Source organism: Rhinatrema bivittatum, chromosome 1 (genome assembly GCF_901001135.1).
Source record: "Rhinatrema bivittatum chromosome 1, aRhiBiv1.1, whole genome shotgun sequence".
Classification (NCBI taxonomy): Eukaryota; Metazoa; Chordata; class Amphibia; order Gymnophiona; family Rhinatrematidae; genus Rhinatrema; species Rhinatrema bivittatum.
The window spans coordinates 86,496,007-86,514,179 of record NC_042615.1 but is presented as its reverse complement, the minus strand read 5'-3'; the positions used below and the strand labels follow the sequence as shown (position 1 = coordinate 86,514,179).

Here is an 18,173-nt window from a genome sequence, read left to right as displayed (position 1 = left end):
AAGCCTGTTGTTTTGTTTAATGCTGTGCTGTATTCAAATCATTGTCTCTCAGCATAAAGAAATGCTAACAACAATTCAGATAATGTGCACAAATGTATTATAAAACTGACTTGGACAGTCATAGCCACTATTAAAATATGGTGCGAGCTGTGAAACAAACATGGAATTCAGCTAACTTTTGTATTAAAAAGACAAACAATACTAACTGAGAAAAGCAGGCGTATAAAATGTATCTAGTATAGGAAAACGGGCAAGTGCAAAATTTTAATGCATTAAAAATATCAAATCTTACTGGGTCCACACGCACTAGTGAGAAAGCATCAACCCCCCCCCCCCAAACAATAAACATTTTTTCCCTATGGCTCTTGACATTCTGTACCAATGTCTTGTAAATATAATGAATGAAGGTGGAAAATAAATTACAAACCTTAGAAATGTTTAGCCAGTTTGAAGAATCCAAAAGTAGAACTGTCCAGGTATAGCTGTTTTTCTTCTTTTTTACACTAAAGACGGACGTTGGGCAGAACATTAAATATTGCTTGGTCCACAGTAAGCATCAGAATGCTTGTGGCCTGCGAGACACATCTGTTCCCTGAGGACTAATGCAATTCTTAGCCCACTCTGCTATATTTGGCAACTGAACTCATGTTTCAACAGGCTGCTATGGCACTATCTGGAATTCCAGCTGAAGAACTGTTGGGCCTGGAAGCAGTAACACTTGTACTGTATGAGAAGACGTTTGAATAAACCTTCTTAATAGTTAAGAAGATTTTGTTGACTGCTTTTTAAATTGAACAGTCTAACCATTTGTCACACACTCCTTGCTTATATAACAATAACTCACTGACATTTGGTGCTTAGACATTCAAAGCAATTAGCATAGAACGGATGTAGTTCAAATTCAGTGCAGAAGGTCCAATACTGCCAAATTCAGAGGTGTTTGAAAAATTAATGTATAGGCATATTCGGTGGGGTGGGTGGTGGGGAGAGAGGTTGTATTTAAAAATATTCCCATTCTGAGCTGAAAAATATGGTGTTCCCCATCTCAGTCTTTTCATAAAACATTCATCTGCATACCTTGTAAGCCCTACTCTTGCCTATATCCATAGAATACATTATTTGACTTATTTCACTGTCTTCTTCCCTCATTGCTTATTTTTGGACATGTATCCTCCCTCCCCTGCAAATACTATATATTATGCATAGAACTATAATTACAGATAATAATAGCAAATAAGGACTGCAAGACCCATCAGTCTGCCCATTCCCACTGCAATACTGCGGAATATACCTGTTCTCATATCCTCAAATCTAAGTATCTTCTGTGCTTATCCTGTGCTTTCTTGAATTCTGTTATTGTTTTACCCTTAGTCTCTTGTAGGCAACTTTATACAAATCTGAAAAAATCTGACTTTCCTTATCAACTTCTATATTCTGCTCTAGTTCCATCACTCAATTTTCAGTTGCACACACCATACTATCATTACTTTCTGTGTATATAACCCTGTCCTTGCATGAATACAAAGATACAAAAGAGACAGCTTTCCACTTCCTCTTGGATCATGTTCTCCTGCATGACATTAGAACTTTATGAAATTTATCAAAAGGCAACAAATAACAAAAACTCACTGCTAAGGAATAGAACCATATTGGATTTATTTTTCACAGCAGTCATGAAATCAACTGGCCTTTAAACTTTCAAGACATCAAGGCAGATGTGGACATAGCATGCAGATGCAGCTCTACCTCCAGAAGAGTGGAGGAGTAGTCTAGTGGGTAGAGCAGTGGGCTAAAATTGGGCAAATCCAGGGTTCAAGTCCCACTATCACTCCCTGTGACTGTGGGTAAATCACTTTACCCTCTGGTACAAACTTAGGCCTAGATTTTACAAGATGTAATAAACTTTGTATGAACAACATCCATGATAAGGAAAACTCCTCGAGAGAGAGGATCTCATAGTAGTCAACTGTTTGTATCACTATAGGAGGGCCAGACAGTGAGATGTACAAATAGTACACATCAGTGAAGATTTGCCAAGATTTTGAGTGAGGAAAGTCACACAAAGATGAGATTTCTACAGTGTTTTCTCACCCTAGCTTGATAGTACCCTGGTGGAGAGTTCATTCAGCACATAAAACATATTATGTATCTTCTTCAGAGTCTTTCATTTCTATTACCCAACACAGGCCAATGGTTTCTGATCTGCCTCAGGGATATACTTATGATAGCAGTTTTTCATCTGCGGATTAAAAGTCATAAAAATTTACAAGAATATTATTTATGGAGACTTATGATTAAAAAGAAGAGCCATAAATTAAAAGTTGGTGTCTTCTAATATTATTTGTGGATGATGGTCTCCTTTTAAATTTTACTTATCCATTCAATTATAGTGGTTATTCTTCTGTTTTGTTAGACTTAAGTGACTGCCTAGAGCATAGCAATTTGTGGGACAGACTAGGAGCTTTGCTATACATAAGCATACAGGGTTCTGCCCTGATAACTCTATTGACTAGTATTCCAAATCTCTGCTTTCCGTTCCAGCCCCTCCCCTTCTGGGTAGTGTGCAGAGAACAGGAAACATAGAAACATAGAAATGACGGCAGAAGAAGAGCAAACGGCCCATCCAGTCTGCCCAGCAAGCTTTGCGCTTTTTTTTTTCTCATACTTATCTGTTACTCTTGGGTCTTAGTAACCTTTTGGTTCTATTTCCCTTCCACTCCCACCATTAATGTAGAGAGCAGTGTTGGAACTGCATCTAAGTGAAATATCTAGCTTCATTAGTTAGGGGTAGTAACTGCTGCAATATGCAAGCTACACCCATGCTTATTTTTTTCCCCAGACTATGTAATTCAATCCTTATTGGTTGTTGTCTGTATATTTATCCACTTTTCTTCATTCCCCCTGCAGAGAGATATGCTGGATATGCATTGAAAGTGAAGTATCAGACTTTCTCCCCTGCTGTTGAAACAGAGAGCTATGCTGGATATGCGTGAAGTATCAGTCTTTCTCCCCTGCCGTTGCAGCAGAGAGCTTTGCTGGAAATGCGTGAAGTATCAGTCTTTCTCTCCTGCCATTGAAGCAGAGAGCTATGCTGAATATGCATTGAAAGTGAAGTATCAGGCTTATTTGGTTTGGGGTAGTAACCACCGTAACAAGCAAGCTACTCCCTGCTTTTTTGTGAATGCAAATCCTTTTTTCCACATTTCCTCTTGACGTTGAAGTTTAGAACAATGTTGGAGTCTTAGAGCAATGATGGAGTCACATTAACCGAGTGTATGTTTATTGAATAAGGGTATTATCTCCAGGCAGTTTCCGTCACTCCCGCAAGCCACCCACTCTTCATTCACGTCCTCTAGACTTTATGGATCCACAGTGTTTATCCCACGCCCCTTTGAAGTCCTTCACAGTTCTGGTCTTCACCACTTTCTCTGGAAGGGCATTCCAGGCATCCACCACCCTCTCTGTGAAGAAATACTTCCTGACATTGGTTCTGAGTCTTCCTCCCTGGGGCTTCAACTTGTGACCCCTGGTTCTGCTGATTTTTTTCTGACAGAAAAGGTTTGTCGTTGTCTTTGGATCATTAAAACCTTTCAAGTATCTGAAAGTCTGTACCATATCACCTCTGCTCCTCCTTTCCTCCAGGGTGTACATATTTAAATTCTTCAATCTCTCCTCATAAGTCATTTGATGAAGACCATCCACCTTTCTGGTCGTCCTTCTCTGGACCGCCTCCATCTTGTCTCTGTCTCTTTGGAGATACGGTCTCCAGAACTGTACTCCAGGTGAGGCCTCACCAAGGACCTGTACAAGGGGATAATTACTTCCCTTTTCTTACTCGATATTCCTCTCTCTATTCAGCCCAGCATTCTTCTGGCTTTAGCTATCGCCTTGTCACATTGTTTCGCCGACTTCAGATCATTAGACACTATCATCCCAAGGTCTCTCTCCTGCTCCGTGCACATCAGCCTTCCCCCCCCCCCCACACACACACACACACACACATTGAATACAGTTCATTCGGATTTCCACTCCCCATATGCATGACTCTTCACTTCTTGGCATTGAATCTCAGCTGCCATATCTTCAACCACTCTTCCAGCTTCCTTAAATCCTGTCTCATTCTCTCCACTCCTGCCGGCGTGTGCATTCTGTTGCAGATCTTTGTGTCATCCACAAAAAGACAAATCTTACCTTCTATCCCGTCCACAATGTCGCTCACAAAGATATTGAACAGGACCGGTCCCAACACCGATCCTTGCGGTACACCGCTTAAAACTGCTCTCTCTTCAGAGAGAGTTCCATTTACCATCACACATTGTCTTCTGTCCGTCAACCAGTTTGCAATCCAGGCCACCACCTCGGCACTCACTCCTAAGCTTCTCGTTTTATTCACCAGTCTCCTGTGTGGGACTATATCAAAAGCTTTGCTGAAATCCAAGTAGATGACATCGAGTGCTCTTCCTTGATCCTTGGTTACCCAGTCAAAAAAGTCAATCAGATTTGTCTGACAGGATCTTCCTCTGGTGAATCCATGCTGCCTCTGGTCCAGCAATTCTCCCAACTGTAGATATTTCACTATTCTCTCTTTCAACAGTGACTCCATTACATTTCCCACCACTGAGGTGAGGCTAACCAGTCTGTAGTTACCAGCCTCTTCTCTGTTCCCACTCTTGTGAAGCGGGACCACCACCGCTCTTCTCCAATCACTCAGCACCACTCCAGTTTCTAGGGATCTATTGAACAGGTCACACAGCAGACCTGCCAGTACATCTCTGAGTTCCCTCAGTATCCTGGGATGAACCTCAGCAGGCCCCATGGCTTTGTCCACTTTCAGTTTCTCCAGCTTTTCCCATACATTTTCTACTGTAAATGGAGTTACATCTCCAGTTTCTTGTTAACTAGTGATGGTCCTTCTCCAGGGTCCTCTTTAGTGAACACAGAACTGAAGTATTCGTTTAATATTTCTGCCATTTCTTCGTCTCTCTCCACACATTGATCCTTTCCACCTTTCAATTTCACTATACCACTGAACTTTTCTCTTTTCACTGATGTAAGAGAAAAATGTTTTGTCACCTCTCTTTACCTCCTTGGCAATCCTCTCTTCCGCTTGACCTTTTGCCATCTTGATTAATTTCTTCGTCTCCCTCAGTTCTACCAGATATTCTTCTTTGTGCTCCTCCCTTTGGGATCTTTTATATTTCTTGAATGCTGTTCTTTTAGCCTTTATTTTGTCAGCCATCTCCTTTGAGAACCAGATAGGTTTCATTTTTCTTTTGCTTTTCTTTACTTTTCTAACATATAGATTAGTTGCCTTGGTAATTGCTCCTTTTAGATTGGTCCACTGTTGATCCACATCTCTCTCGTTCTCCCAGCCTTTTAGTTCTTCCTCCAGGCACTTCCTCATTTCATCAAAGTCCTTGTTTTTGAACTGCAAAACGTGGGTCTTTGTGCTTCTTTTCCATATCCTTTTTGTGATATGAAACCATACCGTTTCATGATCACTGGTGCTGAGGTGGGCACCCACCTGGACATCAGAGACATTATCTCCATTAGTGAGCACTAAGTCGAGTATAGCCTCTTCTCTTGTGGGTTCCATTACCATTTGTTTGAACAAAGCTACTTGCAGGGCATCCACTATTTCTCTACTATTATTAGATTCTGCAGATGGGATTCTCCAGTCTACATCTGGCATATTAAAGTCTCCAACGATCACCACTTCTCCCTTCTTTCCTATCTTCTGGATGTCTTCAACCAGATCTCTATCCAGCTCTTCCTTTTGGTTTGGAGGCCTGTAAACCACTCCAATAAAAATGGATGCCCCATCTTTTTTTAGGTCAGCCCATAGTGCTTCTTCATTGCCCCATCTTCCTTGCAGCTCAGATGCTTGGATATTGTTTCTACAATAAAGAGTCACTCCTCCCCCTTTCCTATCTTCTCTGTCCTTCCTTAACAAGTTATAGCCTGGTATTGCCGTATCCCAGTCATGAGATTCCATAAACCACGTTTCTTTGAGAGCAACAACATCCAATTCTGCCTCCACCATTAGGGCTTGCAGATCTTGGATTTTATTGCCCAAATGTACGAGCATTTGTGCTCATAGCTTTCCAGTTTTCTTTGTTCAGGTTACTGCTGTTCCTGGACTCCTTTTGTGACCTCTTTAGTTGAGTTTTGTTATCCAATTTTCCCTTTGCATTTATGCAAGGGAAAACATTAGTGCCTCTGATAACAGAATCATCCATCACAGGGAGCTTTTTTCTTTGGTTTCTGATCTGGAATTTCTGTATGCATTGGGTTTCTTCTCTCTTTTCAGATAAAACTTCAATCTTTTTCTCAAGAACTTCTTCAGTATTTAATACAGAGAAGGCAGTTTGTACTTTTTGCACTTGATACAGTGGTGTCTCCGGATCACAGGTCTAATTCTACCATTGTAATTCTGTTTTTTTGAGTTCCTTAATGCCCTGTGTGAGTGGGGTAGAGTTGTGGGCTGCACAGCTGTCAATAACAGGTGTCTATGGGTCATGTGTCTTATCCTACCTGAGCCCATAGTAAATCTCTTTTTCCTTGACATTTGGTTATTCTGTGGTAATGGGAAATTAATTCCTCAATAATGTAAAGTGGCTGAGACTTCCTTTATTGAAGCTAATTCAGCTTTATCTTCAGCCAGCTCCTTTTCCAAGGTAGAGAGTTCTGAACAAATGGGGCAAGCCTTAAGTTTCCATATGATTACCCTCAATATAAAGGCTCCACAGCAGTTGCAATGGATAGACCTCATTTTGGTAAATATGATGGATAACACTTAAGGAATTACCAAATTACCAGCCTATATAGTTGACAAATATGTATTCAGGCAGATTATATCAGAAACCCAACCCCAGGGGTGGATAGGTAGTGGGGCAGGGTGGGAGGGAGTTAAACAGTTACCCTTGGTCAAGGTTGCTCTCAGGACCCTGTATCTGCTATTGCGTTTGACAATAGCCTCCCCCAGATTGGCTTACTATATTAAATTTTTTACGTAGCTGGACACAAGAAGCTTTAGTATTTCCTTAAAAGATCTAATTGCCCCCTGCTGGTTCTGTGAGTCTGCTGCCCAAACTGGTTAGAGCAAGGCTGTTTCAGCAATACTTTCAGTTTTGCTTTAAAATTAACTCAACATCAATCTTTGCCCCAATGTTTATATCCAGACAAACAGTGATTTTTTATAAGAGCTATATGTAGTTAAAGATAGAAATTAAAGTGTAGTGTGATTATAGTGACAGGAGTATCTCAAGAGGAGTGAAGGATGTGAGGTTAGAGTGGACAGAACCAAAGAGAGTCTCTCTACTGCCTTTCCTTCCGGCTGTATCGGAAACCAGAGAGGAGGGGTTGAGGCTAGAGTGGACAGTGCAGAGCAGATTCAGATTTCTTTACTGGCATGACAATATGCATGTGTTGCCAATGTAATACAAGAACATAAGAGCATGCCATACTGGGTCAGACTAAGGATCCATCAAGCCCAGCATCCTGTTTCCAACAGTGGCCAAACCAGGCTATAAAAACTTGGCAAGTACCCAAAAACCAAGTCTATCCCATACCACTGATGCGAGTAATAGCAGTGGCCATTTTCTAAGTCAACGTGATTAATAGCAAGTAATGGACTTCTCCTCCAAGAACTTATCCAAACCTTTCTTAAACCCAGCTACACTAACTGCATTAACCACATCCCCTGGCAACAAATTCCAGAGTTTAATTGTGTGTTGAGTGAAAAATAACTTTCTCCAATTAGTTTTAAATGTGCTACATACTAACTTCATAGAGTGCCCCCTATTCCTTCTATTATCCAAAAGAGTAAATAACCAATTCACGTTTACCCGTTCTAGACCTCTCATGATTTTTAAAACATCTATCACATCCCCCTCAGCCATCTCTTCTCCAAGATGAACAGTCCTAACCTCTTCAGCCTTTCCTCATAGGGAAGCTGTTCCATCCCCTTTATCATTTTGGTCACCCTTCTCTGTACTTCTCCATCATAACTATATGTTGGCAAGGCAGACCCTTGGCCCGAGGTGGTGTTGGCGCTACCCTTGGGGAAACCCCACGGGGTCACAACGTCGAGAGGTGGGGCCAAACGGGAAGCGGAGGCCGACTGGAGTTTCGCCAATACCAGTTCCCCACAGGTTGAGCCCTAAGACCATTAGGGCCGGATGATCTTAGGCGGGCCTCCGTGTGGTTGATCCTGGAGAGAGTGTCCAAAGCAGGGTGCCAGGAAGCAGCGGAGACGCAGGGTCCAAAAGAGCAAAGTCGAAGACCCTTTAAAGTCAGCGAAGGTGTGCACGCATGTGCGCCTAAGGCAGGCAGACCAGAACTAGGAGATAACGGCATCTCTCCCTGACTTGGGGAGACCAGACCGGGACCAGAGGAGACCGTGGAGCTGCCAGGGGAGCCTGGAAGTGTGGCAGGAGTGTGAGCACATAGGCGACTGCCTACCGCTGCCAAGGAGGAAGGCCCTCAGCCGGGAAACACAACAATACCCCCCCTTTATGCCCTTCTCTTGGAGGTCTGGATTTGCCCAGATGGGCTTAGAGGAACTGCTGAAGGAGCCCTTTATCCAGGATGTTACAAGCTGGTTCCCAGGAATTTTCTTTGGGACCATACCCCTCCCAAGAGAGGAGGTACTCCCATCAGCAGCCTCTCCTCCGGATCCAAGACGTGGAAAGAGGTGTGTTCTCCCAGCATAGATGGCAGACAGAGCTCATAGGTTACTGGGCCAATGCATTGAGCAACCGGGAAAGGGAGCAAACTGCTGGGAGGGGAGCTTGAAATGGATATGGCGGGTGCTCAGCCATACTTTGTTGCAGATTGGAATTCAGGAACAGGTCTGCGAAGGGCGTCCGAGGATTTCTTGGCACATGCGGCTGCTTGGTGCAGTCTTTGGTTAATGGGTGTCCATAGGGCCTAAGGGCATCTGCAGTGGCCTGGGCTGCTGGAGAAGGCACTGTAAGGGGAATCAGCAAAGGAGGCTGTGGCTGTCTACCGTACAGCAGAGAAAAAGGGGAGGCTCCCATGGCTGCAGCGATGTGAGAATTATGTGAAAATTCAGCCCACGGGAGCAGTTGGGCCCAGTTGTCTTGCTGGTCGTTCGAGTAAACACGGAGAAAGCAATTGAAGGAGCAATTCATCTGCTTGGCTTGGCTATTGGCCTGGGGATGGTAAGCAGTGGTTAGGCTGATGGATATTCCGAATTTTTTAGATAGAGAGCACCAGTAGCAGGTGACAAACTGAGGCCCCCTGACAGAGGCAATGTCTTCAGGCAATCCATCGAGACAGAAAAAGTGGAGAAAGAACAGACGTGCAAGTTCAGGCACAGAAGGCAAGGTGGGAAGTGGAACAAAATGAGCCATCTTGAAGAACCTGTCCATGACCACCCAGATGACAGTGTTCCCTGTCAACAGTGGAAGGTCCACCATGAAATTGGTAGACAGATGAATCCAAGTTTCTTCAGGGGCAGGCAGAAGCTGCAGCAGGCCCCAAGATCGGCACACGTAGGACAGGAGTCTATGTAGGCACGCGTGTCGGAGGACATGATGAGCTACCAGTAGTAGCGCTGTAGAAGGGACATAGTCCAGGTGCGTCCAGGATGGCCAGCTACTCTAGAATCGTGTGCCCATTGTAGCTAATCTTAGCTAGGTAGTCAACTAACCAGGGAGGTAAGGGGATTTTTAGCATGGCTAATTCATCCTGCGATCTATGGAAAACACCATTTATGGTAAGCAAACATACTTTTTCCATCAATAAGCAGGCTGAATTAGCCATTACATGTAGGGAGTCCCATTTTGAGAGTTGCAACAGAGAATTTACTGGGTAAGCAACCTGGACCCCACCATAGAGAGTAGACTATTGGGATAACAGATTATGCAAAACTGCTTGTCTAAATTTACTGTCAGTCTTTGAGAGATTGTCCAAACAGAATGGGGATATAAAGGTGTGAACTGACAACTAGGTTGCAGCTTTCTAGATGTCATTGAGATGTACCATTTTCAAATGAGCAATGGAAGAAATCATAGCTCTAACTTGATGAGCTATGACAAAGTTTGTAATTTGTAGGCCTGTGACTGTGTAGCAGTGCTGAAGGCAGACCATTATTCAGTTAGACAATGTATATTTGGTGACTGCTATGCTAAACCTGTTAGGATCATAAGATATGGAAAGCTGTGAAGTTTGGCTATGTGGCTGAGTTCTTTTCTTATAATAGGCTAACAGATTTTAAAAGCATTGCTCACGCAAAAATGGACCCATTCACGTGTATGTGGGCTGCATGCAAGCAACTCAAGTTTTAAGAAGCTGGGAAGTACGTGTGGACATACTTGTGCAATGTGCATGCATCAAGAATAAAGAGGCAGAAAAGGGGCATAGGCATTCCCAAAACTTACACACATAACCCCAAATTTTGCAGAGGTGAATCATGGCGCAATTTGCCATGTTACCTGCATAACCTTACTGCTGGTCCTGATGAGGCGCAAGTCTAGAAATTTTGAGCCAGAGGGGTCCTGGACACCGGGAGGGGGGGGGGGGGGAGGAGCGGGAGAGAGAGAAAGAGAGACAATAGGACAATCTCCCACTGTAAGAGGGGCACTTTCAACTCAGGGTGGGTTTTGGGGGGACAGTGTTACATTGGTCTGCTTAGAGTGCAAGGGTCTGAATCCCCCTGTAACACTGCCCTCCACCCCAAAACCCACCCTGAGTTGAGTGTCCCTCTTACAGTGGGAGATTTATAGTCATATTGTCTCTTTCTCTCGCTCTCTCTCGTTATTAAAATATCTGCATAAAGGCTGCACACGTGTGTGGCAGGGATATTTTAAATGATACATGTGTACTTGCATGCACAATATAAAATGTAATGTATCTTTGCTTGTATGTCTAATATGGGCACATATACATTCCTTTTAAAATTTACCTGTAAGACTCTTGCAATCCAAAGTATGAAGGGTCTTCTCCCTTTATACGCATGTGGCCTGAGAAAGAAGGTAGGCAATGCAATTGATTGATATGTAATTTCAATATTACTTTTGGGAGAAACTTCAGGTGAATGTGGAGTATCATCCTATCATGAAAGAATTGCATATATGATGGATAGTGAACCAGTGCTTGGAATTCCATGACTCTTTTGGCAAAACTACTTTCCATGTCAAGCATTTAAGAGAAGCCGATTCTAATGGTTCAAAGGATGGCTACATCAACTGAGAGAGGAAAACATTCCGGTCCCAGGGTACTGGAGGTTTCTCTACCAGTAGTTTAACATACCATAATCTTTTTATAAATCTCAATACCAACAGATAAATAGAGATGACTTATTGCCAACTGAAACATGGTAAGGCTCTATGGCACTGAAATATACCCTCACAGAAGATGTAGTGAGGCCTGATTAGGAAAGGAATGGCAAGTAGCTAGCAATTGTTTGGGCTCACAAGAAGAAGGGTCGAAGGCATTTTGTTGATACCATAAGGAAAATCTTCTCCATTTAAAGCCATAGGCTTTCCTAGTTGATGGTTTCCTGGGTAAAACTATTATGTCTCAATCTCTTTAGGCAAAGAGAGATCATTGATTACTGAGTGTTCAATATCCAAGCTATCATAATATGGTCTGGAAGGTTTAGATGGAAGAGAGTTCCTTCTCGCGTTAACAAGGTAGGGTCTGTCTCCAGATGGATTAGAGGACTGCTGGAGAACTGTATGAGATATGCAAACCACATCTGTCTGAGTCATGCTGGGCTATGAGGATCAGCCAAGCTTGATCCTGTAATACTTTCTGTACTATTCAGGTAATCAGCGGTATCAAGTGTACATGAGGCCTGAGTTCCAATTGAGCAGAAAAGTGTACTGAGCTAATGTGAGTTTGTTGGGCAGAAATGAGCAACATTTTTTCAGCTTTCTGCTCTGTTTGATGTGAAGGATTTGACCATTGGTAGACCTCATAAGTCAAATTTAGTGTCCAGCCGCTACTCGAGCCCGGGGATATGGCCTTTGCGCCACGAAGAAGGAGTGACATCGGCGGTGGCTTCCGGCCGCGATGGTGGACAGGAATATCCGCGGCTCCGGCCGCAGTGAAGACTGCTGCCAGGGACGGCCTCCGGGCCGCGGGAGGAACTTCAATCCGTGGCTCCAGCCACATAGGCAGGCCCGACGTCAGCGTCCATGCCGCGTTGGGTGAAGAGGCAGCAGCACGGGGTGAGTGCCTGCTCATGGGAAGACCCGCGGGCAGCGTTCATAACACCCCCGATATTGAGCTCCTAAGACGCATAACCTGACTGCCACTGCTGAATATCCATGGGGCATATCCAGGGGCGTGTACAAATGTGAAATTAACTTGTAAATACTTTTCTACTAATCTCCAGTGTCTGTGTTATCTGTTTCTCCACATGTCTTACTAACAGTGACCTGCTCATTACATCCAGCCACTGCGCCCATTATATTTGGTGCTGTAGCAGGATTTAGTGGTTGTGTTGGGAACAGATGCTATGGTTTGCTTTGCAGAAGACACAGACTCTAAAGTCTAAGAGATTTTCCTTTCTAGTGGGTCAGATTAGTTAACAGTAATGTCCCTGCTGCAAACTGTATTTATTTTTTTGTTTATAAGTATTTATATTCCATTTATAACAAAATGTGCTAAATGGATTATAATATGAAACTTTTAAATAAAATATTACACACATATTATGCACACAAAATACATAAAACAATTACATATAACATTTAAACAAAATAATAAAACAAAAAATATATAAAATATACTAAAAACTAAAAGAAAAATGAACTCATATTAAGAAAACACCTGAGCAAATAAATATGCCTTGAGGAGCTTTTGAAATGACTTTATGTCATCAGTATCTCGCAAAGCCCCAGGTAGGGCATTCCATAAAGTATGCCCATCAACCAATAGTGTCCTACTATGTATTTCTTGCAATTGAGCTAAATTAATGAAAGGACCCATCAAAAGAGTTAGAACATAAGAACATGAGAAATGACATACTGGGTCAGACCAAGGGTCCATCAAGCCCAGTATCCTGTTTCCAACAGTAGCCAATTCAAGTTACATGTACCTGGCAAGTACCCAAACATTAAGATAGATCACAATCTACTATTGTTTATTAATTACCATAATAGCAATTTATGGATTTAACCTCTAGGAACTTATTCAAACCTTTTTAAAACCCAGTAACACTAACTGCTGAAACAACATCCACTGGCAATTAATTCCAGAGTTTAACTATAAGCTGAGAGAAAAATAATTTTCTTCAATTTATTTTAAATGAGCTACTTGCTAACTTCATGGAGTGCCCCTGGTCCTACTATTATCTTGAACATTAACTTGTTCAAGTCCTTTCATGATTTTGTAGACTTCTATCATATCCCCCTCAGTCGTCTCGTCCCCAAACTGAACAGCCCTAACTTTTTTAAACTTTCCTCATAGGGCAGCTGTTCCATGCTCCATATCATTTTGGTCGCCCTTCTCTGCACTTTCTCTAGTGCAGCAATATCCTTTTTGAGATGCGGTGACCAGCAGAATGTAAATTATGGCTTGGAGTGTAAGATTGTAAAAGATCAGCTTAATAAGCAGGGCCTTTATGTTTCAATGTCTTATAAACAAGTAATATTAGCTTAAACCTAGATCTAAACTTCACAAGAAGCCAATGAAGTTCCTTAAACCAGGGTGTAACATGATCATATCCCCCAAATATTAGCTGAGTAGCAGAATTTTGCAAAACCTATACAGCTCCCAAAGAGACATTTGGCAGGCCAACAAAAAAGGAGTTGCAGTAATCTACCGAAGACAGTACTAAAGCCTGAAGAGGCCCTTTTAGGTAAAGTTGTTACCATATCTACCATTCCTAGTTACAACCAATATCACTATTAAAGATTGGGATAGTACCAGGGCCGATGGAAGGATATTAGGCACCCTAGGCAAACCTTACAGTCTGGCGCCCCCTCCCCATACACAATTTTAAATTATGCATTTATAACATATTTTACATGAAAAATAACATTCTGAGGTAAAATTAATATACGTTGTTGGGATAATTTCATGCACTGTTGTGATGCCAACAAGAAAACTTTGCATCTTGGAATTCATATGGCATCATACCTATTGTGATATATTTCAGCATCGTCCTCCCATATCAACACAGAACTATTTGCCAACACTCAAAGAATAGCAACCCCACCTATGAAAAAGAATACCACAAATATTACACCAGAATCTAAAATATCAATACACCTCCTATCAGGAAAACAGAACAAGCCAAGCTACTACAGATCCCTACAGAGAAACCACATGCTAAAAGAATGCTTCATCTCAGTCTTTGCATGCAGAACACAAACCCTCACCAAATACAGAATAAAGCCACATAAAGTATAAATAGAAATGTGCAGACAAAAACTGAACTGTAAAATGCATCACGCCAGACTCTATACGGTATAACAATGGAAAAACAAAAATGTCACCATTCCTCGTGAAACAAATCAATAAAATCAAGATATATAAATCATTAATCATAATTATAAAATCATACAACTAAAATAATTTCAAAACAGCTGATGAATAGAATATCCAATAATTAAAGACTCATGGAAATTTTGAAAGCTTTACTAAACACCAATAAAATACTTCAAAAAACAGACACATAACATACTACCCAATAATTAAAATGGTAGTCAATCAAGAAAAATGAACTTAAAAAGCCACCTTTACTTACCTTCTCCAGCAGTTCTCCTATTCCTTTCCCTTGCAGGCCACACCAGAAGCAGCAGTAGCTGCTGAAGCTGTCCTCACAGTCCTCTTCCTTAGGGACCACAACCAGTCTCTTCTCTCTCTCTCACACACACACACACCAGTCACACCCTCAGGACCAGTTTCTGTCTCTCACACACCAATCATCTCCTCAACCAGTCTCTCTCTCTCTCTCTCTCTCTCTTGCTCACACACATACCAGTCATCTCCCTGATCAGTTTTTCTCACACATACACATGTCACCTCTCTGGCCAGTCTCTCTGAATCACACAATGCTCTCGCTCTCTCTTATTTATTTATTTAAAAACTTTTCTATACCGTCGTTTAGTGATATACCATCACAACGGTCTTAATTACACACAGGCTTTCAATCACACACATGCTCTCTCTATTTCACTTACACACAAGCTATCAATCACACACATGTTCTATCTCACTTACAAACAGGCTCAATCATACACATGCCCTCTCTCACAGCCACAAGCCAACCAAAAACATGCTCCATCTCTCTCTCACACACACATTGACACACATAAACACCTTCCCTGACTCACATATATACCACACACATACAGAAGCACCCTCCCTGTCTCACATATACAACACACACATACAGAAGCACCCTCCCTGTCTCACATAAACATTACACTCTCACAAAAGCACCTTGCTTTCAGACTTGCAGCATTATTTTTCACTTTTACTAAAAGTGAAAGTGATGCTCCCAACCATTAAATAAGAAAACCACATTCCTATCAGAAGGCGAAATGACACCCTTCCTTCAGGTTCTGTCCTCCCAAGGGACAGCCACCCACACCGTACAGCTTCTCTTGTTTTACGCTTTCAGGCAATAAAGCAAGTGTCTTTTTAGAAACTATCAGTCATATGATTATTCATGTGGGAGATATGGAAGAGAAAGACATCCTTAGTCAGCTTCCCTTTTAAATGGGAAGATTCCATAAGAACATAAGAAATTGCCATGCTGGGTCAGACCAAGGGTCCATCAAGCCCAGCATCCTGTTTCCAACAGAGGCCAATCCAGGCCACAAGAACCTGGCAATTATCCAAACACTAAGAAGATCCCATGCTACTGATGCAATAAATAGCAGTGGCTATTCCCTAAGGGGTGGATTTTAAAAGGCCTGCGCGCTGGCGCGCCTATTTTGCATAGGCCGCCGGCGCGCGTAAAGCCCCGGGATGCGCGTAAGTCCCGGGGCTTTCGAAAAGGGGCGGGAGGGGGCGTATCCGGGGGCGTTCCCGAAACGACACGGCGTTTCGGGGGCATGCCGCGGCATTTCGGGGGCAGGCCTGGGGGCATGGTGCTGGCCCGGGGGCATGGTCGAGGCCTCCGGACCAGCCCCCGAGACCGGAGGACGGAGCGGGGTTGCCGGCCGGCGCGCGCAAAGTTACGCCTGCTTTCAGCAGGCGTAACTTTGCCAACAAAGGTGGGGGGGGGGGTTAGATAGGGCCAGGGGGGTGGGTTAGGTAGGGGAAGGGAGGGGAAGGTGGGGGGAAGGTGGGGGGAGGGAACAGGCAGCGCGCGCTGGGCTCGGCGCGCGCAGGTTGCACAAATGTGCACCCCCTTGCGCGCGCCGACCCCGGATTTTATAAGATACGCGTGGCTACGCGCATATCTTATAAAATCCAGTGTACTTTTGTTAGTGCCTGGTGCGCGAACAAAAGTACGCGATCGCGTATTTTTTAAAGATCTACCCCTAAGTAAACTTGATTAATAGCCGTTAATGGACTTCTCCTCCTAGAACTTATCCAAACCTTTTTTGAATCCAGCTACACTAACTGCACTAACCACATCCTCTGGCAACAAATTCCAGAGCTTTATTGTGCGTTGAGTGAAAAAGAATTTTCTCCGATTAGTCTTAAATGTGCTACTTGCTAACTTCATGGAATGCCCCCTAGTCCTTCTATTATTCGAAAGTGTAAATAACCGAGTCACATCTACTTGTTCAAGACCTCTCATGATCTTAAAGACCTCTATCATATCTCCCCTCAGCTGTCCCTTCTCCAAGCTGAACAGCCCTAAGCTCTTCAGCCTTTCCTCATAGGGGAGCTGTTCCATCCCCTTTATCATTTTGGTTGCCCTTCTCTGTACCTTCTTCATCGCAACTATATCTTTTTTGAGATGTGGCAACCAGAATTGTACACAGTATTCAAGGTGTGGTCTCACCATGGAGCAATATGGAGACATTATTACATTTTCCGTTTTATTAACCATTCCCTTCCTAATAATTCCTAACATTCTGTTTGCTTTTTTGACTGCTGCAGCACACTGAGCCCACAATTTTAAAGTACTATCCTCTATGATGCCTAGATATTTTTCCTGGGTGGTAGCTCCTAATATGGAACCTAACATCGTGTAACTACAGCATGGGTTATTTTTCTTTATATGCAACACCTTGCACTTGTCCACATTAAATTTCATCTGCCATTTGGATGCCCAATCTTCCAGTCTTGCAAGGTCCTCCTGTAATGTATCACAGTCTGCTTGTGATTTAACTACTCTGAATAATTTTGTATCATCCACAAATTTGATAACGTCACTCGTCGTATTCCTTTCCAGATCATTTATATATATATTGAAAAGCACTGGTCCAAGTACAGATCCCTGAGGCACTCCACTGTTTACCCTTTTCCACTGAGAAAATTGACCATTTAATCCTACTCTCTTTTTCCTGTCTTTTAACCAGTTTATAATCCATGAAAGGACATCGCCTCCTATCCTATAACTTTTTAGTTTTCTTAGAAGCCTCTCATGAGGGACTTTGTCAAACACTTTCTGAAAATCCAAATACACTACATCTACCAGTTCACCTTTATCCACATGTTTATTAACTCCTTCAAAAAAATGAAGCAGATTTGTTAGGCAAGACTTCCCTTGGGTAAATCCGTGTTGACTGTGTTCCATTAAATCATGTCTTTCTATATGCTCTACGATTTTGATCTTGAGAATAGTTTCCACTATTTTTCCCGGCTCTGAAGTTAGGCTCACTGGTCTATAGTTACCTGGATCACCCCTGTCTTAGTCATTTAAAAATATGCATTTTCTAAAGGCTTAAAAAAAAAAAAAAAAAAAGCAAAACCGTTTCAGATTGGAACTATTCTAGTCTTCATGCTTAAATTATGCTAAAAAAAACCCCCAAACAAACCCCACCTGACATCAGTATCTTAAATTTTGGATTTTGCTCAGATGAACATTTTAAATACTTAATTTTTTTTTTGCTTTAGTATTTGTCTCTACCCACTTTAAGTTAAATTTTATTTTCCAGAAGAGGGATGCTTAAAATTCAGTAATTTCATCTTTCATCCAACTTTTCAAAAGTTGCGCTACCAGCACAAAAGTTGAGATATATGTATTATCACATTTCATTTTTTTAAATTGGCAGAATCCCAACATAAAA

General features: G+C 42.4%; 1 protein-coding gene across 4 annotated transcripts in view; it reads right to left on the bottom strand.

Moving 5' to 3' along the window:
• Positions 1 to 570, bottom strand: part of PALLD (palladin, cytoskeletal associated protein) — an 805,838-nt gene extending 805,268 nt beyond the window's left edge. For 2 of the 4 annotated variants that reach the window (XR_003852153.1, XM_029572712.1), the window contains exon 1: positions 428 to 570. The gene's annotated coding sequence lies outside the window, so the exon portion shown is untranslated. The remainder of the gene's footprint in view (positions 1 to 427) is intronic. The other 2 variants (XM_029572641.1, XM_029572802.1) reach the window with 1 other exon arrangement.
• Positions 571 to 18,173: the final 17,603 nt, after the last annotated feature.